The 23,526-nt window shown below is 45.2% G+C and overlaps 1 protein-coding gene across 1 annotated transcript in view; it reads left to right on the top strand.

Annotated features, from left to right (window-relative positions):
* The window catches only part of ASIC2 (acid sensing ion channel subunit 2), a 444,266-nt gene that overhangs the window by 1,413 nt on the left and 419,327 nt on the right, over positions 1-23,526 (top strand). The window lies entirely within an intron of this gene.

Raw genomic sequence — 23,526 nt, 5'->3', positions numbered from 1 at the left:
GCCCACCGTGTGCTGCTGGGGCAGGTGGAGGTGCCAAGGTGGGCAAGGGGCTGCAGAGGGGTCTGCTTTCCCCAGGCTGCTGGTTTGAGTCCTGTCTCGGCGGAGATGTGGGTGCGTGGGCTGGGGACCCGGCTGAGCTGCGCTTTGCTCTCAGGCCACACTGGCCAGTCCCTTCGCACCCGTTCAGCCATCGAGGGGGTTGGCGACAGCTGGCAGCTGGCTGTTTCCCTGGGAGCAATGCTGCTTGTTCTGCTCGCCACTCACTGTAGAGAGGCAGGTGCCACAACAGGTTTTGTGGTGGTCCGGTTTGTCAGCAGGATCTCTGTCTGTTTGTAGAAGAGAATATTTTCTGTCTTTGCTCCTTTTGGATCTCCCAGCACATGAGTCCAACTGACTCATGCCACAAAGTCACTGCCACCACCTGGACTGTGCTCTCTTTAAATGTCTGAGAAGGAACATATAATTTTATGCCTCAGTTATTGCCTGTGCATAACCCTGAATCCCTGCCCATTTGGACTGGATATCCAGGCAAACTGCTCCTTTCCTTCTGCTCCTCAGGCAGATCTGAGGAGAGGCTGGGCCATGCCAGTTGTAGGAAGGCATTGAGAAAGTTGCTAGGAGAGGAGCTTGCTAAGGAAAACCCATGTGTGACAAAGCCTGGAAAATGGGATAGTGAAGGAGAAACAGATGCAAAAGTCCAGGGGACAGGAGAGTTGGGGAATGAGGACAGACCCCAACACGATGGACCGACCTCCTCGAACCATGGCAAGGGTGTGGGGAGATGGAGGTGTTCTGCCCATGGGCTTCCCAGTAACGCAATGAACAGCAGCCAAAAGCAGAAGCCTCAAAGCTCGTAAGCAAACAGCACATTCAAACATTTGAAGGACTTAAAAAAGCAGGGCTTGTTCTCAGGTAAGATGGAAGCTTTTGCAGCCTCCCTGGGACATGGTGGGGTGTCATCTCCCCAGCCTTTTGGGTTTTTGAGCTAACTACTTCTGAAACAATGATATTATTCTTTTTTCCAGGGGGATACAGTAGTTTCCAGAAAGATTAACATTCCCTGTCTGCCAAATAAATCCTTGCTCTGCTAAAACAGGCTCGGGTCAGCTAGAAACAGATAGGATGTTAGGGACTGAGAGCGCCTGTCCTTGTCAAAGTGCTGTAGAGATCCAGAAACAGGGCAGTGAAATACTTCACTCCATTCTGCAAAGCAGCTGCTAGATGATCCAGAAGACAGCATCTTCCTGGCATTGCCTGCTGTGCTTTTCTAACAGAGGCAAGCGTTTCAGTCTTGCTGACTCCAGGTAATCCCTCGGCTTATGGAAATCCAGGGAGCAGTTCTCAAAAGGGACACAACAACTCTGTTTCCCTTCCAGGCTTTTACCTCTCAGAGAGAAAAGGCAGCAAAAAGTGTCTGTGTGGAAGCTGAGCAGGTCTTTCCACAGGGAGCATGCTGTGAAGGTCTTTGAGCTGCCTCCGGGCTGAATCACAACCTCACATCCTGGATGAATTTTGCATTTAATCACCAATGACCTGTTGCAACTGCACATGGGCTCGGTGACAGCCCATCCATCCTGCTGCATTACCATTTGGAAAAGAAGGAGAAGCATCATCACTGAAGCTCGATTTCTTTCCTGTCAGGAAACAGGGAGTGTAAATCCCAGAGCAGTTTTATAATACATCATCATGGGGAATAACTCTGGCTCCTTCTCTGTGCTCCCCAAATTCATGCATCGGGGAGCAGAAGAGGCAGGAGTTTTGCAGCAGGAAGCTGCACCGAAGCAGTGAAAAGCTGCAGTAAGGTACTGCTGAAGAAGTTAGTGCTGTACAGCCAGCTGGTCAGCTGTTTCATTGGATGTGCAGGGGCCAGTGCGTTGTGTGCTGCATGTCCCCAAATAAAGCACACCCTGCTTTTGCTGCATGGGAAAGCAGAAGCTGGAACGGCAGCGTCCTGGCACTTTGTAAAGTGACTTCACCCTCCTTCCTCCTCCACTCCCCTGTTTCAGCTCTCTGCCGCCGCTTTATTAACAGGATTTGAGCTGTGCCTTCCTTACACTCTGTTCCTTCTCCCCAGGATGATGTCTAATGCCTCTCAGACAACAGTTCCCCATGTTCCAGTCTGTTCAGAGGAGTAAATCCTCATCGCTTTTCTGCAGAGAAGCATCCGAAGGGAACAGCAATGTCTTAGCAGAATATGTGCCGATTCCTGAGCGGGCATTGCAATGCACTGAGGAGCAGATAAGATAATGCAGACTTCTGCTGTAGGCAAAGCAACGAAGAACAGAAAATTGGCAGAATGCGCTTTAGCAACCCCCTTCCCTAAGAGTATTTGGAGAAGGGAAGCCTGATAACAGCAGCAGCTGAGGAAATCCCCTCCTTTTTTTTGTGCATTGCTCCTCCCAGGAGGTCTCAATTCACAATGACCTCGCAGATGGCAATTTTCTGGAGGAGTTGTGCTCGTGCTGCTTGATATACCAGTAAGGTCTCCCCATCCTACTGCTGCTGAGCGTGGTAGAGCTGAGGCTCATCAGCTCTCAGCACGCCTCTGTGATTTTCTGGGTGTCTCTGAGGGTCTGCTGGAGCAAAAGCCTCTTTCCTGGGTTGGTGTGGCTCGTGGACCTTGGCTGTTCTAGCGTGGGATGAACTGAGTGATGGCAGGGCAGCCTTGCAAGTGGTTTTTGTGTGTGTGGCATTGCATGGGGCAACAGAGGGGGAAAAGTCCGCGAAAGCCCTTTCATCCCATGGTGCAAGGGGAGATGTCTGATGGGCTGACCTGGGTGTAGACACCACCAACACGAGCCGCAGGGCCAACGCGCTGTCTCGGTCCACCTTGCCAAGAAAATTAGCCCAGCAGCCAAGCCCTGCCAGGCGTACTCAGACGATGGCAGTAGGTGTGCATTGTGGTGTGTGAGCATGTTTTTCGGTCAGGTAATTTGCTAAATGGAATGTGTAGCGTGTGCTTCCTCGCACATCCAGTTCATTTCAGAGGTAACACAATAACTTTGCTTGCGCCTGCTATGCCTTCATTACCAGATGTCTATTTATTTTCAGTGGCCACGACAATCAAAGGATATAACTCATTTATTTTCAACACACATTCTTGCTGTCAGACAGTGTCCGCATAATGGAGAGTATCTCATGTGAATATTTCTATTTTGAGACAGAAGTTTCTGTCAATCTATCTGTCTTTCTCCATGGGTTTTTTTTCTCCCATTCTTTCTAATGAACTCATGAGGCCAGTATTTGGTAAATAGCTTTCCTTTCTAGGCTGATTAGTCCATTCTCATCTATTATACAACTTCCACTTTCCTCAAGAAAAAAAAAATCAGGAGGGTGACTGCTTGATTCAGAAAAACATTACTTCTTTCTATTTAACATTTTTTTAATGGAAAATTATGACTTTTTCCAAAGTTTGCCTCAGAATCTGAGCTGTCATAATGAAATCTGCAGTTTTGTCATATCTTTTACAGATAGTTCTTGCAATAGGAGGCCAAGTCTTTGCACAGCCCTCCCCTTGAGAAGTGCAGACCTTCACTTTACCCAACGCTTGCCTGGACTAAGTTTCTCTTTCCCTTAAGCATTCGGCTGTAAAATGAGCATGGTAGTGACTCCCTATGGAGCTGATAAGGTTTCTATTTCCTTTATTTATTACAAAATAGTAGGATAATGCTTTAAAATTCACCAGAACATTTCTTGGGAGGATGCCAGCTGTGATGAACCTCTGTCCATAAAAAAAGCTTCCTGGTTAGATTTTTACTGGAGGTAAAATCTAACCAAGAAAAGGCTCTAGAACCTCAGTGCCATCTTTTCATGGCAAACTCAATTTTAAGTCCTTTAATACTGAAAGTATTCACACTGATTGGACTTGGTGATCTTAAGGGTCTTTCCCAACCTAAATGAATCTATGATTCTATGGATGAAACAATTCTCATAGGACAGAAAATTCAGAAGTGTGGCTGTAGGTGATGAACTCTTCCTTAATTTTCTTTTAAAAGGTCTGTGTTTTGTTCCGGTTTGAGCTGTTTCTTGACCAGGCACACTCCTTCACTCGGGGTTTGAGATGAGAAATCGTCAAAAGATTTGAGATATCTCGGAAATGAGCGCAGCCCAAGTAACAGAGATGGCTGGAGATCAGAGAGTTGTGAGTGAAGACAGAGATGAGGCACAGGAGGGGAGCCTGGAGGAGGAAAGACAAACACTTCTGTGAGTAAGAGCCAGCTCTGGGCTCAGCCTTCCCTTGCCCATGGCCTTGGCTTACGCCGTGCACCCGGGGGCTTTGTTTCAGGGAGAGCAAGAACCACTCTTGCCTTCTAAGTGATTTCCTATTCATCACAGTTATTCATCAGGAGGCCAAGTGAGAGGTCCTCTGTCCAGCCATCCTTACCACATGTGCAGAGGGATTTGCAGTCTAAACAGCATCTGGAGCTGAACAGCAAAATGCAAACGCTGCTCTTGAGATGAGGAAGAGATGCTGAGCATGAAAGATGTCATTAGAGTTGCAAGGACAGAGGAGTTGTCTGAGAGATGCAAGGCTTTATCGGAATTTTCCTGGGAATTTCATGAAACTTTCCTTTGCATTGGAAATACCTCTGAGTCCAGCTTCTTGCACCTCAGCTCTAACACCTCCAAAACAGGGGCAATAGCCTTTCTCCCAGAGAGGCACTGAGAACTAAAGCACAGGAGAACTGTGGTGAGGCAAGGTTGTAAAAAACAGAGAACAAGGATGATGAATGTCTTTCAGCCACTATGTCCTGGTGTTTCCTTAGCCCGTGGCTCTCTGCAGCTAACACTTTTCATTTCACAGGGTCTTCCTGACAACTGGCTTTGGACAGAGGCCTCCTGCATACAGCTCATTGTCTGCAGTGGATGAAGGGTGAAACCATAAGAAGCAGTCAAATGTGCTAGTGCTCTTTCTACATGAACCAAACTTGTATCTAGTCATGCCCAAAGCTGTAAGTGAAGGCCAGGAAAGGCTAGGAACTTTAAAAAGTTAAAAAAAAAAAGTTGAAAAATGAGAGCCAATTTTGGAAGATGGTTACCTTCCTCTCTGTGAGCCCTGCGTACGAGTTTGAGTTGGTATTTTTGACCTAAGGAATAAATTGGCCTAAACCACACAGTTCTTGACAACTCTGCCTGCATTGAGCATCCGAGGCATTCACAGCTATGGATTCCATAATGAACCTGTCATTGGTTCTCTGAGCAAACCCCTGGCCTTTTCCATCTCCTGCAGCCCTCTCCATCTGCTTTAGGAGGAGAGATTCCCAGAAAAAAAAAAAGAAAAACAAAAAAACCCCCAACCCTCAAATTCATCACTCAGCTCCTCTTGACTGAGAAAATGTGCCTCACAGCTCTTGAGGAGCGTAGCCGGCTGCAGAGCAGCGGGGACAACGAGGTCATCTGAGGCATCTCCATCTCCTCTGGCAGAGCGCGGTGTCTGTGAGTCCCTCCTACGCCTTTACAAAAGCATTATTAAAGGAATTTATACCTGGAGTGTCTGCCAGATTCAGCTTGGCCAGTGCAGCAGAATTATGCATTAACTGGCTATCGGGGGGAAGCAAGGTCAGGGCGCGGGCAATAAAAGGCAGTATATTGCTCAGATGCCATGACAAGGTGGGCCCAAGCAGGGTGCCAGATGGATGTGTTGCTGCCACAGCTATACCAACTGTATATAGGTGTTCAAAGGTTAGCTGTTCAAAGAACGCATAGACGTGGCACTTCAGGACATCGATTACTAGGCATGGTGGTGTTAGGTTGATGGTTGGACCTGATGATCTTAGAGGTCTTTTCCAGCCTTAAATATTCTATGATTCTATGATTCTATAGTACTCAAAAGATATAGAAAGCCTTTTACCTACTGGGCTGTTGTGACCCTTCACGCAGGTTTCCACAGAAAGAGGCCTTTGGAAAAACAAATCCATGAAAAATTTTCTTGCCAACAAGAAGAGCTACAAGAACTATGATCAGGTTGGGTGTGAGGGGGAATGCAGTTCTTAGAGAGAGAGGAAAGCATGAACTGTGGCTATATTGCAGGTTGCAAAAGTCAGTGGCTATTTTGACACCTGCATCTGCTGAGATGTTAAGAAAAAAAGCATGTATTCCTTTTATTGAGGAATGAACATAACCTGAATAGTCTTCTAAAAGCGCATTGAATCATAGAATCACAGAATGATTTGGGTTGGCAGGGACCTTCAAAGGTCATCCAGTCCAACCCCCCTGCAAGGAGCAGGGACATCTCCAACCACATCAGGTTGCTCAGAGCCTCATCCAACCTGGCCTTGAACGTTTCCAGGGATGGGGCATCCACCACCTCTCTGGGCAACCTGGGCCAGTGTTCTACCACCCTCAGCGTGAAAATTTTTTTCCTAATATCTTATCTAAATCTATCTCCTTCTATTCTGAAACAATTACATTTCCAGCCCTGCCAATAGCTGTGAGGAAACCTCTTAGGGATCACAAGCTCAATGAGCTAAGATGGAAAATGAGCTAGAAGAGGTGGACATGCCTGACTCCATCTGCCACGGATCAATCTATGAGACCAGCACCAGAAAAATAAAATTGCCCCTTGGAGATAAAAGCGACTGCGAGTCATTTAAACAGATTGACACCAGTATACTCAGGGCCCATCAAAAAACAATCTCCATCCAGCCATGAATATTTACAACTGAAGCACATTCCATTATATGAAGAAAAGCTGAATTGTTTTGATCATTTGTTGTTGTTGCTGTTGAAGAACGGATTTAGCCTGTGTGTTAAGTCAGGGACCATGAAGAAGTGCACAGTAATGGAAAATGCACATATATTTGCTTAAAGTGAGACAGATGAAAAGAGGTTTAATCTGCACTTGGTTAGATTTCCAGAGAGAAGCCTGTCACAGAGGGACCTGCCCATCAGGGTTTTTTCACGTGCAATAGAAGTTGCTCAGTTGTTTGCTCCTGTCAAATGAGCCAGTTCAGTGATGTGATTTCCTTAGAGAGTGGAATTTGGAAAGAAAATCAGAAGTGAGGAAGACTGAGCGAAATTAAATCTACTCATCAGGTGCTTCTTCAGGTCAGTTTGACCTCGCACAAGAAGGTGATTCCAGGCTCTGCGTGGAGTGGTGGCCTTCACACCAAGACTTTCCCTTTCAGTCAGTCCAGAGGTTGCTCAGATTTCACTTCCAGTGTGAGTTTGCTGGGAAATTGAGTTTGTCCTTACAGGAACCAATAGTTCCAAGTCTGTCCTCCTTCCATATCTGAAAAAAACAAATTGAGGGCTTTAGTGGGATGAAGTTTTGGCTGCTTTAAAAATCTGAATCTTCATGATGCTGTTTCAACAATGATGAAGATTGATATACAAATGAAGGGCACGAAATGAAAAGAATTTGAAATGTGTTTGCCTTTTTAAAGGTTTTGACATTTTTGGAGAAAGAAAATCAAAACAACCCATTTAGACATTTTCTTGTTTCATGTTTCATCCTTGTTCTTTCCAAGCTTTTTGAAATCCCACGCTCATGCGGTGGATGAGCTATGCAAGGTTGAGTCCAGCCATGCAAGGTCTTCAAGTTATAGGGCTGAATCCCATAACAGTGACTCAAACTGTTTGCTCACCTGAACATTTGAGGTAAATGAATCTTAGGCCAGGAGAAAAGAATAAATAAACCCAAGCAAATGCTCTCTGGTGACTTAACTGCATGTACTGTGAGCTGGATAATTTAAGGGCTTGAATCTCTGCCACTGTGACAGGTGACTTACTTCCCCCAGTTCTAATAGAAAATTATGAGCTGAAGCCCTGGTACAGCAGAAAGGAGAGTATAATTGTCATGTGGGATCATTCAATGGCAGGCAAGAAAACATCATCACAATATGCCATAGGTGGGGCAATAAAGGACTAGATTAACTGCACAGGAGAGTTAATGGCCAGTGAGAGGAATTAATGTAAGCTTAACCCTTAATTAGCTAAACTTTCAACACCATACTCCACTGCTCCCTGGCACTAAAATGGATGATGTACGTAGAGACATCCATTAGAGCAGGTTCCACTGCCACCTGCTACCCTATGGAAGAGCAGCATGTGTGATCCATCTTTGCCTCCCATGCATGAAACTGCAGTATCAGTAGTGCTGTTAACTCATCAGCAGTTTTCAGTGATGGAGAAACCTGCGAGAGCTGAACGATAATATCAGAGAGGCTTCCTTTCTGCAGATGCTCCAGGAACACTCTAAGTGGCCATTAAGTAATGCTAAATTATGATGGAGCATCTCCTGAAACACATGTGACATCCACATGAATAACAAATGAATTTGTTTCTGTCAGGGCAATGACAATGGATCGCAGTTGAATTAACAAGTGCCGTTTGCTGCTCTGCACCAACAGCAGCGAGTTCCTTGTATGGTCCATGTAATTACAGAGACACAAATTACAGCAGAGGGATGCCTTAAGTGCAAAGATGCAATAGTATGGATGGCTGCTAAGGAGGAGCTGTGGGAAAAAGCAAGTCCCAGGCTGACAAACCAATCCTATTTCTGTTGAACCTCAGTGGAGTTTGCTTCCTAAAGACGTTAATGAGGGTGAGATCATGCTGTTAGCTCCTACAGGTGCATCCGTCTCTGGAAAAATAATTATCTTCTCATTATCACTTGGTAGTACAAAAAGACCCTTAAAGGTCAGGACTACAATGTCTCTGTACATCTGCATCTCTCCAGGGAAAAAGAGGAGGGAAAGGATTTTTCTATAGTGTTCATGCAGATACTAGAATTGTGCAAGGTTCTCCTATAGTGCCTATAGGACCCTAAAGTTTCTAAAAACTGTTTCTCTGCTGGGTAAATTAATGTTCAGAAACTTGTCTTACATCTCTGTTTCTGTCAGCGTGTCATTTCGGGTTCAGCTGTGGCTCCTGCCGTGGTTTAGCCCCACTTGGCAGCTAAAATACCACACCGTCGCTCACTCACTCCCCTCCACCACTGACCCCTCAGTGGGATGGGGAGAAGAATCGGGAAAGAAAAGAAGGCAAAACTCATGGGTTGAGATAAAAACAGTTTAAGAGAACAACAGAGGGAAAGAAAACAGAGATGGAAAACAAAACCAAAATATACTTAAGCACGTAATTTACAGTACAATGCTCAGTGAAAATTAACTCTAACCTAGCTGGAACCACAACACTCCGAGCTCCTTGCTCTCAATCTGTGTTGTGTATCTTGAGGTGCTCTGCAAGGTGTGAAGTGGCAAGTTAAATGAGAAGAAGAGCAGTAGAGGAAGAGGGAAAGTAAGACAGAAATGGGAGAAAACTGTGTTTGTGGCATGAGGAAGTAGAACCTTGAGGCTGACTCAAAGGAAAACAAGTTCTGATCAGAAGCAAGCATGGGGTTTTGAAACATAGATTGATGAGACTGGAATTGGTCTGAACATTTCCATTGAAAACTTTCATCAGAAAATGCCTTATGAATGCAAAAAAAATGTCTTTCCTAAAGTTACACTGGCTGGGATGAGATTTCCCATGAGAAAAATGAAAGCTTTTTTGTCTTAAAGCATTTTCCATGAAATTAATTTAAAAAAATCTCAGAGCAAAATAACATCTTGAAACTCTGAGATGTCTCATTAAATCGATGTTGTGATTTTCAGCTAGTTCTGAATTAACATGAATCAACCTGTGGGCTGTCACTGCAGTTCCTGCTGGGAGCTCAGGTTCTACATCCTCAATTTTCTACCGCCACGTTATCCAGAAAGTCAGAGGCACTCGTGCTGGTTTATTATTTAGACATGGCTTTGGAATTTAGTCTGTATATACTATATGGGCTACACAGAGAGGATTTGGGGAGGACTAGTGCCTCATGTTGCTAAGTGGTTTATGCAGTAAATGCTCACACACCATCTCTCAGAAAGAAGGTGGGAATGTGGAAGAAGGACAGGGAGAGTGGAGACATCCTTTTATTTTTAAGCTAAGGCCCAGATAAATAGCATGAATCTCATTTTTTCCCTCCTGAGCTTGGGAAAGGGCAGGAAAAGGATGAGTTTAAACCATTTTAACACCACACTGAGCCAATGGAGGACTGGGAGAAGACCCCAAAACACGCCTAGAGGTGATGCTGCTTTGTCTCACCAGGATCCCCTCCCAATATAACTCCATGGGCAACAGCTTCCCTCCTCCAACCATCTACCCCTGAGCCTGCCTAACTCCCAGCGGTGGGAATAGACCCACGGTGCTGCTGTCACCCTGTGCCACAGGACTGGGGATGCACCAGCTGACCGCAGCTTTGCATCGTGGGGCACGGGTAGGAGCAGCCGCCCACCTGGCTCCGAGCCGCCGCCATACTGCGTCAGTGCAGCGTTCGCACGCCTCTGTTCCGACCACCGATAAAACACTCAGGTCCTTGGGGCAAGGACTGTCTTCCTGGTTTAGGTTTATTATTAAACATTTATTTTTAAAATTGATTAAAAATTAAATAAGGGAGGGGGTTTGTTTTAACCTGCCTCAGCGAATGACGCGCGTTGTGACCCTGTGCAGAGACAGGAATATCCATCATTCCCATTTGGAAGGAGTGAAAACCAAACAGATTTTTCTACAAACGTCTTCACTCCAAAAACACTTTGATAGCCTTGCTTGCTATATTTGCAAGTCAGGTACGCAGTGTACCTGAGCATGCATAGCTCTTCCCAGCTCTGCAAACCCCAGATAACTTTTGCAAGCGCCTGCGGGCTAAACAGCATCCCTAAGTAAAACGTCTGCCTCCCCACCACTTCGGAATGCTGTTAAATGTGGAAGGGTATTTCTAAGCCTACGACTACTCCTCCATTTTCTGCGCCGTTGGCTGTTTGTTGGTACAATTAATCGCAGAATATTTCCCTCACAGGTTTCAAAACAATCTGTAATTGTACCCCTCGCAGGGGGTTAAAGTAAAGTGCAGCTACCACAGGTAAATTCACTTAGCAAACTATTTCTAGAGATCAAGCAAGGACAATTTAGTTGCCAGGGATAGGGAAATGTGTTGTGCATTTATTTTGTTGCAAATCGGGTGGATATGTGCGCAGTTCCTATTTGCAAAGTAATCTCGTAAGCTGGGGAAGAGGCGTAAGTGAATTGTTAACACTATTATTGTCAGCCCTTTTAGCTTGTGTATTCTGGTCCTTCCGTGCTTTTTTTTTTCTGTCAGGAGGAGAAATAAATACATATCGGGTGTGTTCTTGTAATCGCAGTTGTCTTTCAAAAAAGACACACACTCACATTAAACACAATACCTGAAAACAGCGTACAGCTTCTTTGCTAAGCAAACCCTCAGTGCGCCCCTCCTCTGAGCTGTACGTCCAAGCTGCTCCACCTCCCTGAGGTGTTTCATGGTCCCACTTTGAAGAATTTCTCTTTGTTTTCTGTCCGGGCGCATCCAGGCTTGACATTTTCCAGCTACAGGGTGTGCAACCAGGGGTCTCCCTCAGGCCACGTCAATGGGATGCTTTTTCAGGCAAGGTGTTGGCTCCTGCCTCACTGCATTGCTACGGATGATGATTCAGTGATGCAGTTGATTATTTTTTTTCAATCACTTATTACAGCAGTGATGCACCAAACCCCAGTTTTATGCATATGATGCTTGGTACTTGTGGGGAAACCTGTGTTCCTGAGATATCCGTCTGGGCAGCCCCACAGAGGAGGATATTCCCTAGGGATCCTGCTCCCTAGGGACCCTGCTCATTTGTTGCAGGCACCAGGGATCTGTCAGATGTGCCTTTGGTCCTTTGGACCAACTTGCACTGGGTGTGAAGAGCACGCTGGTGACTGTGAGATGGGCAGGCTTTTTACTGCTGGAAGCAAGGTGCAGGACTTAGGCTGAGTCCAAGGATGAAGAGGAAAAGTGTATTCCTCTGCTCTACACAGTAAAAGCAAGATATAGCATAGTAGGATCAACACCAAGCTTTTGCTCGAGTTACCACATTTTCCCAGGGTGCAGGAACAGATCCCCAAGTGCAGCATCACATGAACGCATCTTTGGGCACCAAGGCTCTGCTCTTCGACGCCAGGTCATTCTGGGGTCTCTGCAAACTGTGTCACTGTGTGCAGCGCAGATGGCCATGGAAAAGCAGAGCATGTCTAATGGTGTCAGCTGATAGACTCCCAACCCCAAGGACAAATGCCTGCTCCGCTGGCAGTGTGATCTTGACTCCAAGAAAGGATTTGGATTCAAGGCAGTGGAGGACACCTGTATGAGCCTCCATTGCTGGAAATAATGCTTAGTTCTACTCTTTCCCTATTTTTTTTTTCATGCCAGACTGTCATAAAAAATAGTTCCATGCTGAATTTCATAGCTTTCCTCCCTCCTTTACTAGTAACACAGAATTATCTTTCTGTTTCTTTAAAATTCTGAGGTTTAGCAAATAGATAAATTACACTTTTAAAAAACCCAGCCCCAACTGTGAAGCAAATACTCCTTCCGTCTCAGGGAACGATTCCTTTGACTTGTTATTTTGAGCTCCATCATGGTTGTTGCCACGCAATGTTAACTTTGTGGAAAAGGAGGTTAAGTGCTAAGGTTAAACCAGGTTCAAGCATAATCCAGAGTGCCCTTGGCAAAGACAGAAGTGTTTTAGTGGATCTCATTCATCATTGCTTGACCGCTTAAAGTGGTGGAGTGTCTCATTATTGTTTTTATATGCCTTTATGAGAGGTGCAGAAGAGCTAAAGAGAAAAGTATCACTATTTTCCTCCCTTAACCCACACTCAACAGGGAGCAATAATATTGAAGAACTCAGAGTGCAGTATAAAAGGTTTCCTCTTCAGAAACCAAATTCCTCTGCATGAGCCATGTGGAGCTGCTCAGGCTCAGCTCCAGAGAGGAGGTTTCTGTTGGTTGGGGCGTTATGCCTAAGACAGCATTTGGAGCTGATAGCAGGGAGCTGCTACTGCCAGGCCTACGTCCATGAAACCATCACCTGCACTGAAGCCAACTGGTGACTCCTCTCCTCATCGATCCCGCCAAAGCTTTGTCCTCCCTGGGGGCTGGATGAACCTTCAGCAGGGGCTGTGGACTCTGCAATGTAGAGGAAAATTGCACTATCATGGAGCATTAAAAAAAAAAAATTTCTGGAGACCACAGATCTCAAACATCACCGAGCAAAGGCCTTCTCAGTGCTCCATCTTTGCCTATTTGTTTTGCGCATTGATCCCAGCTGATATACGTAGGGACTGAGTGTAGTGCCTACCTGAGAATTTTTGTGCAGATTTATAAAGTACCAAAATGACAAGGCAGAGCTCCTGGCCAGTTTGTTTTTTTTTTTAATTAAATGCCTGCTTAACCTTTATGTACCTTGCCAAGGATCTTTACAAAACTATTTCTTATGGAGATCAGGATACGTTATTGCCACTGGTGAAAGCAGTGGTAAATGCCAGAGCAGAGTGAACGGCCAGTCTCACGCCTTCTGAACCAGCTGAGCCCAAACTGGAACAGGTACAGACAGAGACTATAAGGAAGATTAAGGAAAAGAGGCACCTGTTCTAGGAGAGAATTTAACTTGTTTAAGCTAGGAAGGCAAAGGTGCGTGAAGGGCTGTGATTACTGTGTAGAAAATGCGTGAAAGGGATAAGCGCTGAGAGGGAAACAGAGCTATTTCAGCCAAATGATGATGCTGGCTTTGGAGCAAATGGTATAAATCGGTCATAAATAACTTTATGCTGGAAGTTTGAAGGGTTTGTTGTTTTTTTTTAATGTTTGAAGGAATGAAATCCTGAAGTAACTGCTCGGTAGGAATAATGGGGATAAAAAGCCTAGCAAGTTTTAAAACAGGCTCATCCCTTGCACATGGGATTATATGATGTGGTTTCCAGTGACAGGATGCTGCAATCAAGGAACCTCTCCAATCTAATGCACACCAATATTGTCCTTTACTGAAGGAATGGATTGGGTGTACATCTGGATTGTGGGTGTTAGCCACAACAGATCTGGGTTCAGCAAGGTGATGGGAAACCTGGAAAAACATAATTATGTCCTGGAAAGCTCTTTCCCATCAGTTCTTGGAGACATGTAGTGTCAATTTTGTGTTTCCTGATCATGGGAAGATTTTAATCTGGAAATTAGATTAACTCAGACTCTGTCTATATCTGGATGGAGATATTAATATTTAGTCTATCAGGGTGTAAATCCTTTGGGTGTGAATCCAGTGCTGTGTGAAGATCTCACGTGGAGACTGAAGCAGCTTCTGTGGTTGAGGGTGCTTGCTATGAGCATCTACCCAAAACATGAACGCAAGACACCTGAACTGCAGACCATCTCCGGTTTGAGACTCTATCAAACTTACATGTCAGTGTCAAGTTGAGTGTTATTCAGTGTTTTTCACCTTCAAGGGGTGGTAAGAATGTCCTGGGGGGGTGTTGCTAATGGCCAGTCTGACTGAGTTCACGGCACTAGGTGTGGTGGGATGTTTATCACCTGTATTGACAGAGCCTCTGTGAGCCCCTGGAATGCTGTTGTATTAGACGTTGTACAGAAATGGATCATAAAGATGGTCTGGCCTCTCTATTGCTCAAAAATAATATAATGTTCTCTCTGATTTAAGGCATCTCTGAGCAGCAAGGGAGAAAAAGAAGGGAAAGAACCAGCTAGATTGATTCCAACCAACAGCTTTCCCGTACTCGTAATACAACAGAGAGAGAAATGGAAACCCAATCTGAAAAGACAATAATACACTCCCTCTGCAGAAATGACTTAGTTGGTCTTGATTTTATCCACCTGGGAACTCTGATTATAGTCTCATGAAACAGAGCACCTGGTCTATTATCCCATAAATAAACCAGAGTGAATGCGCTGTGTTTTCATTACAAAGCATGGATCCCCTGCAGAGCCACTGCACGCGCTGGAAAATACGGCAGAAGCAGAAAGAAATTTGGAAGTTTGCCTCAGGTTTCCTAGAGAGACGGGGCTGTGGGAGCAGTTAGGGAAACATTCGCTCTGCCCGCCAGGGTTTCCCTCCCATGGCTAAAAAGTGGTTGTTGTTGCTGTTAATTAGAGCTGGATGGAAACATTCGCAGGCGAACCTGGAGCCACATCAAACATGCCTTGTAGCGTTGGGTTACGGGCTTAAATTGCAAATCAACTCCCTTGAAAGATGCACTGCGACGATGGAAGGAAGTGGGTGAGCGAGCTGTAGATCTGGCATCAAGTGATGCGGGAATGGATTTAGGACAAACCGAGGTCCAGATGTGGGCTAATTAAGACTCACTTCTTGTTGACTTAGGGGATATTGTCTAACAAATCCGGGACTGGCATCCTGGCTCTGTGCTGAATGTACAGTTCAACATCCTTTCTTCTTGATTTTAGTGCCAGCACTGGGATTTTGCTCTGAATCTGTTTCGTCCCCTTTTGAATCCTAAATTTTGTGCTCAAAAGCTCCACTCAAAGTGAAGACAGCAACAACCTCGCTAACACCACTTTGTGCTGCAGTAAGGCCTTGTACTATTGAAACCCTTTGGTGCTTTGCTAGATTCACCTCCGACTCATATCCGGAGGGATTACCCTGATGTAAAGGAGAACTACGGATCAGACCAGGTAAATCTCAGCTGGTCTTGCTGCAAAACGAGGGGTGCTCTGCTTAACTGATCCAACCAGCAAGGAGAGAGACTAAAAAAAAATCCATACTGGTTTCTTGGTAGAAAGTACAATAAAGCTGTTCAATGGGTGGAGTAGCTTTGCTGGAGCTCACCTGGACGTTGAAATCACATCTCCTGCTCAGGAGTAAAAGGTTCATGCTGGTGAAAACGCAGCACGACAGAAGCAGGAGGGATGTGCCCCAGCCAGCAGCTCAGCATCACCCCTGAGATACGCATCAGACTGGGATACGTTAGAGTTTTCCATCTCTGGCTGTTTTGTTCCAGATCATTTGCTTTGACTGTGTGCATATGTCCCCAGTTCACCAGCACCTTGACGCAGTCAGTTATAATTCACATTTGCTGTTTTTAATGAACGTTCAATCACTGGAGCATTTTCCAGGGAGTGTGCGTGGTGTGCAGAGGCAGCCCACATCCTAGCAGCCTCCAACACAATCTAAGGCGAAGAATCAAGCTCGGAAATAGATCGAGAATATATTATGTGACATGTGCCACCCGCGGTGTGAGACAGAGGGGGACTCTGTGAATGACAGTCTTGCAAGAAAGTCCTAGCAATCATGCAGATTGAATACTTCTTGCCAATGCAGTGGGAAAATCGCAGGGAGAATCGTGGCTAAAATTCCCTTAAAATCCAAATACAATCTCAGTCACTACTGCACTGAAGCACCTCGCTGTCTTCTGTTCCCACCCCAAGGGTTGTTATCTGGCTTGCTATTCCCATGGTCCAGATGGAGAATGGGAACAAGCCAAGGTTTATTGATTGCATGGTGATGAGTGGCCTTTGAGAAACATCCTAGAACCCCAGGAGGGCATTGAGAGAGAGGATAGAGACAGAGCCAGGAATGAATGTGATGCTTCTACAGATCCAGGACTTATGCAAGAAAAGGGAATGCATAGGCTTTGTGAACACTTCAGAGAGCGTTGGGAGCGCAGTCCGCTTTGTTGATAGAACGAGCAATGCAAATTCATCATTACTGTAGATAAACACGCTCGAGTTAATTACTTCTCCCATTTGATGGCTGTGCAAATGATGCAATGACTAATAGAGACCGCTTTCCTTTCTTCTTTGCTGTGGAAGCCAAGGCTGCAGCATGTGCTTGGGAAGGATGTGTCAGGAAAGCTGCGCAGCAGACAGAAGAGCAGAAGCCAATGTCGAGCAGCAGTGAATCCTGCTGGGTGCACCAGCCTGTGACCAGGAAACTGGACTCAGATTTTGGAAGCTTTTACTTCTGTCGCTTTGCTCTCAAACGCATCTGCTGCTTGGACAAAATCAGTCTGGCTTTAAAGTAGGTCAGGCTCTGTGGAGCTGAAGTCAACTTGGGATGCTCTGTAAAAGAAGAAATACATGTCAGTGTGACACCACTCCGTACAGTGGCTTTGGATAGAGTTGCTCTCCATTTACTGATCCATGTGATTCAGACAGTGGCTGTAACAGAAAAGAAATGCTGCATCCAGCTGGGACAACCCATGGGTCACAAGTCCCACCTGAAGGGATGGACTCAAGCATAGACAAGGACAGTGCAAGACAAACATGGGACTGGAGGTTCAAATTCTCCAGCTACTTCCAGCTGTGTGTAAGCCTGATTCTCTTTCAGGCCGTATCCCTGTTAGGTGAGACGTGACAAAGCGTTACAAAATCCAGGCTCCACTCTTGGCTCCTCTAGTGGAAAGCATTTGTGAAAGCAGACAAGTCAGTGTAAGAAGCAAACTCTGAATCTTTATTGTCATTATTAAAGTAGGATGAATGTGAACATGAACTCTGGACCATAAACCTCCCTTCTTCCCAAGGGCTGATTTCTTTTATTTTTATCAGTGGGGAAAGTACGAAAGAGAGAAGAGATTTCTTTTGGCTCTGCAACCCATCTGTAATAAAGCAAACTGTTCCTTGAATCCCAGCCTGATGGTTTAACCAGTGCAAAAGCCCCAGGTTATGAGCTACCGTGGGAGCACACAACCAAAGGAACCGCTGTGGCTTGCCATGTAGAGATAAACACTTGGCTAAGATGGACACACGGGCCTATGTGAGGGGAGCAGGTAGGTGTCGGAGCTCGGTCCAAGCGCTTGGAAGGCTCCTCTCCTGAACTGTTGGTGGCTCCTCAACCTCAGGTACCCCTCTAGCTTTGGAGCCACGGAGGAATTCATTTTCCTGGTTGTATTCACTGAGGGCTGCAAGGCACCATAATGAAAAGCACTGCAGATTCCTCAGCGTGGCCCTGGGAAGACAGCTCATAGGAAAACACTATTTTTCCTCTCCCTTCAAGGATCTTGCACTTTTTATTCCTCCCATGTCCACACAAGGCAAGGTTCGGACTTGTGATGAAGAAGAAACACCTTCCTCACTCCTTCTAGTAGGCTTTCATCAAAAAAGATGTGCTGTAAATAACCCTTGTTTCCACTTGCAGCTGTGGGTTTTATGTTCTGGGCTGAAGAGATAAACTAACTCCCTACTCACAACAGAGAGCATTTGTAGCATTTATTTCCAATCCTCTTCCCCCACACACCCACGTTGGCATGACAAATAAGAGACTGTAATTCTCTGGGAGGCATGGTTTATGGGAAGCAATGCATTTTCCTGTCCAAGCAGCTAAATATTATGTAGCTCAGCAGTTGATATGAGGTTTGGGCAGTATATTCTCTGGCAGACTTGCCACGATTTTCCGATTCACTGAGCTAATACGGGATGATTAAGAGAAGTCTTCCTCACTGGCTACTACTGTAATTTTTCTCTTGCACTGTGTAATCATTTCCCAATTTACATGTTCACAAATGGGGATGTTTCTTCCTTCCTTAGACCACAAACGTCTAAGGTTTAGATTTTCTTTCTTTCTTGTGCACCTGTGGTGACCACGTGCCACAGAGAAGGTTCAGGGAGCACATCTGTTTGTGTCTCAGTCCTATTTAAGCTCATTGATCACCAAGCTGGGAAATCTGGAGAATAAAGTCTACTTTTGCTGTGACTTGTCTCTCTTTTAAGCCATTTCTGCACCAAAGCAGAGACTGTCCAGGAGAGGAGGTTGTGCTGCAGATGACCCCCAGTACTTCAGACACAATTCTTATTGGTGTTGAGGACAGTTAGCCACAGTCATCTACCAAGTGGCCATCTGTGTTGCCCACACTAAGCTGTTTTGGTTAAAATACACCCAAGTCCCATCAGCCCTCAGGCTCTGTAGTTGTTAACTCTGTTTCAGTGGGATTTGTTGTTGTGTTCAGCTCTTCCTGTATGCTCACGCAATCTCTTGGCATTTAACTGGCATCATTTGGACCCTGTCCTGCAGTTCACAGGTTACAATACACCTGCAGTGCAGATTCAGTTGTCTTCACCCTGGGAAATCTCAGACATTGTGTAGCAGCCCATTTCAAAATGCACGGATACTTGCTCTGCTCTTCACCATCATCTTCACGCTGGTGGTACTGGTGTCGCTGACACAGCATCAGCTGGTTATGGTTTTGCTTCTAGGCTCAGTGGAGCACAAGGGGCATGACAGAACTGTGAGCATGTCAAGGAAAAGGGAATCTGCTAATGGGGGGGGGGGGGTTTGCTCGTGGGAGAGAAAGCATTAAAGATAGAGACATTATATTGAATTCCAGAAAAGTTAAGAAAGCTCCTCTCTGCTTTTATTTTGGAGCACAGCATAGATGCATCGTGTAGGGGAATCAGGTACCTTGGTTTTCCTGTTTTTTTATTCACTCACTGGATTTACTAGAGGATGCAGAGTGCAAGTAACTGCAGGGCAGACTGCATGCACCCTGTAAATTGCTGTGGTAGCACAGACCTGAACATAAATTCCCTCCTGTACTACAGGAGTGGGATAATATTCAACACCAGAGGTGATGGTAACTGCATAACAACTGAGATATAGAACATCATAATATTACCAATATAGTTTTGACGACTATCGCTGAATTCAGAAATCACATTATCCTCATTTGTATTTTACGACTGTGCTTATGTTTATGTTATTTCTGCTATGTGATAGGAACACAGGTTAGAAAAGAAAGGAGGAAGAAACAGGGGTAATCACTGGCCTAGGGACAAGTGTAGGACATCTCTTGTGATGGAACCAGGAAAAAGGCAAAGGTAAACCAAGGCAAAGCATTTCAAATAAGGATAGAAAAATATTAATGCACTTGCATACTGAGAAATTCTGGTCATACGAACAAGAAATGGCTTTCCCTTGACCTTCCTTAGGTTCCTTTTCCTCTGGCAACGCCCAGAATACGCTGCCCTGGCAGAAGCAGTAAATCCTCAGCAACGGCAACACAAGATAGGGGAGCAAAATGACCATTTTGCTGGTAGGGATTGTTTTGTTTGCCCATGAATTGATAATTATTGACCCAGCATTTCTTCTGTACACATCTGGTTGCTCCTGGGACAGGCTAGCCAAAGCGAAAGGCAATGGGAGGGAAGAATAATCTTAAATAGGAAAGTTAGGAGAGTCCTTAAGCATATAAATCACTTGGAACTGTGTAACTGTGTCCACACAAAGCTAGAGGGATGAAAGCTGGGACAGCTACTAAGGAGACGTGTTAGATGTCCCTCACGCCCACCAGAGTTTGGAGGGGACCCAAAATCCAAGAAGAGAGTAACTCAGCAGAGGATTAACTGAAGTGTGGGCAGAGAGGGAAGACGGACAAAGTGTTTGGTGTTGCTGTGGGAGCATGGCCATGACAGCCTATCACCCAGTGATTTTGCTTCAAGGCTTTAGTTCATATAAGAGCAATTTATCTGTGCTATATTCTGTCCTTGCATATATACAGTCATCCACCTCTGTTATAAGCGTGACAGTGGAGAGAAGGTCTCTTAGGTCAACGCCTTAAATCCAAATATAAGCCAAAGTGTATCCCTGGCTGTCCCATGAAAGGCTCTGGCCTTTCATTAGTAATTAATTTACTTGTAGGCTGTTTCACGTCCTTGGCTGTGGGCATGCAAATTGTACCTGTTCATTGAATTCACATCTCTACCTCCCTGCAGCCCCTCAGATAGGATCGTCACTTTTCATTATTTATTAGTGCACAGCGTCTTTCTCCTCTCCAAAGGCATTTCAGCACCGAGGCAGACTGTGGTTCTGTAATCAAAGCAGTTTGTCATGGGACATGAAGTTTGAGTTGGAGCTGCAGGCACCATGGAGGAAGGCTCAATATGTTTCCTCCTCATTTACGGTTTTCCCACAGCACAATGCCACAGGCCTTTAATTCCTGAATAGAGTCAAGTCTTTGGGTTTGCATCCCACAAAAGGGGAGGTCTGGTGCTTTTGCTTCATATTGGGGTTATAACTTGAAAGATGACCCAAGTGGTGTGTAGTAAACCAGTGCAAAGGAATCTGTTATACTGGAAAAAAGGAATGGGTTTTCTCATACACAGAGAACGCACTCAGTTTCCTCTAGAATAAAGATAGTTGCTGCATTTTTTTTTCCTGTATCCTGACAGCAGACGTAAGCAGTTCATTTCTGTCAACTGGAAGCCATGAGAAAGCAGAGGGAGGAAGAGAAAAAGAGACATCAAAAACCAAACCACTATTGTAGGTTTTAAAAAAAAAAAAAAGAGGGAGAAAAGTCTCTTCTGTACTTGACGTCAAGCCATGTTAGCACCATCATGGCTCTAACAGGATTCAGGAAGGTATAAGATAAAGGTAGCAGAAGAAATGAATCCCAGTCAAGACAAGCTATGATTATGAAGGGAATTTTAACCTAGCCTGAAGCTATGCGCTGCAAACATCTTAAAACATAAACTCTCTGTGACCTTGAAAAAGATTTTTCCCTGCTTGAAAATAAAATTCAGAATGGGAGAAAGGAGAAAATTGATACAGTAAGTGCTCCAGACTTTAAACACCGACATTATTGAACACAGCCCACATAAAGCTTTCTCAATCCCTCGTGCACTTTCTCATGAAAAACCTTACCTATTGCTCCATCTTATCTGCATTTGGAGAGTGCTTGACAGGCGATTAGGGCATTAGATCAAGCACTAAGCTTTGCAATTCTTAATATAGGCAGAATGAAATGAAGGGCCAGAATTAGGGGTTGGGCTATTACCTGTTTGTAATGCAGATCCAGACACCGCGTTTCTTGCCAACACCTCAAAGCTAAAAATAGAAATGTTTGTTTCACAGCTGGCATGTAGGAAGAATCTGAGTCCAGGGAGTGGTTCCATGGGAAAATCTCTCATTCGGTTACTTGTAGATGACGAACTGGCATCAATGACAGAGGCAATGCACAGCGTCAGCTACTTTGGAGCGTCATGAAGAACAGAGTTGGCCCAGAGCCTATAGACATTGCGCACAAGATCTGAGAGGATAAATTGAACCTCAGAGGTGCTTCTGTTGGGACCATAATGTTTGGTAGGAACATCGTCTCTGTGTCCCATGGGGAAAGAAGCACTTTAGTTACCACCTCCACTCCTTCTGATTTACCTGTGACACGAGGGGTGCAGACAGAGGAGCTGTGCCACATGGTTGTGATTGCAGTTAAAATCTGAGGCAGGATTCCTGTAGTGTCACAGGTTGGGGAGCTTCATGGTGGCCACAGTTGGTGCTGCTGGCTGGACCATAGTCATCTTGTGTCAGTTCTGGTGACCAGTCATTGAGACCATTGTCTGTAACGAACATGAGTAGATATTAAAGTCACTTACCCATGTCACTGGCTATGACAAGATTTTGGTTTAGGGTAAGCAGCTGAGAGTCTGCCCAAAGATTGACTGAGGAGAGCAAAGGGATTCATACCTATTGTGACTACTAAAGGGAAAGGAAGGTGACAAACATGCCACACTTAAGCCAACTTTTATATCTTCTGGCATGACCAATCCAGTCTGCTGGGTCAGTTCACCTACTTCCAGCTCTTTAGCCTGGGACCCATCTGACTTGCCATCAATGTCATGTTTCCAGGTGAGGTGATGGATGGGATATTATGTTCTTGAGACAACACTCTGCTCTCAGCAATGATAGCTACTGGTATTTTGATTGCCTTCCCAGCTCTTCCATCTCACTGTCCACAGCCATACGAACATCTGAATTACTTGATCCCCAGCAGAGAAGGATCCCTCAGGGTTCTGGGCACATTTCGGAGCCTTTCACCCTTTTTGAGACCTCTGACAAACTGGATGACATCAGCAAGCTGCCAGGAAGAACAGGAAGGCAGCTTCACATCATCTGAAGCTAATGAGCTCTAGAAAAACAACGACACCTTCTCAGCCTTGTTTCAATTGGCCACAAACACTGATCATGGCTGATGATCCAAGAGAGTTCATACTGCTCTCCTCCTCTCTGATATCATAGTGACCACAAGCACAGGTGGTGGGACCTTGGAAACTTTTCAAGGGGTGTCACAAAAGGTCTTTCTCAGCCTTGTTGAAGTAACTGCAACAGTGGAGGATATAACCCGCTGCCTCAGAGATGGCTGGCAGGCTCTCTTCTGAGCTTTTTTGATAGGACCTTCTCACTGAATTAATACTGGTTTGGATTGTTCTAGTACACACTGTTAGAGCTTCACTATCTTGTTGTGTTCATTCAGGGCATATAATTTATTTGGAATAAGTTTTATCCCTTTTGAATTTACATTAGGATAGTTCTTTCTGCATGTGTGTTGGTGAGAAGTCACCTCTCCTCAATTACCTTTGTAAGCAGTGTGATCATAGTTAAATGCCTATTTACAGCCAGACTTACTCTTTTTTAACAGGTCCATGCAAAGCAGCTTTTGCTTCTGGCAGGAACAGCCAAACACCCCCTCAGCAAATGCTAGAGCCAGTAGGCAGCCAACCTCTCCACTTCCTTCTGAAGGTTCAGCTATTCTGCAGCTTGAGGTCCATAAGTGAGGTCCTGACGCCCACTGAGGAGGTGAAAGGCAGAGTGCATGTGGTAACGTATCTCCTAGGAGGAGTTAAGTCTTGATGTGGTTGACGTTCTCTCGATGGCAAGTCTCAGGGACGCAGTTGCAGTCTGTCCTTGATGTGTTAGACCAGGACACTGTGGT

The sequence above is a fragment of the Chlamydotis macqueenii genome, chromosome 25 (genome assembly GCF_036417535.1).
Source record: "Chlamydotis macqueenii isolate bChlMac1 chromosome 25, bChlMac1.mat, whole genome shotgun sequence".
Classification (NCBI taxonomy): Eukaryota; Metazoa; Chordata; class Aves; order Otidiformes; family Otididae; genus Chlamydotis; species Chlamydotis macqueenii.
This window is presented reverse-complemented; position numbering and strand designations above follow the sequence as displayed.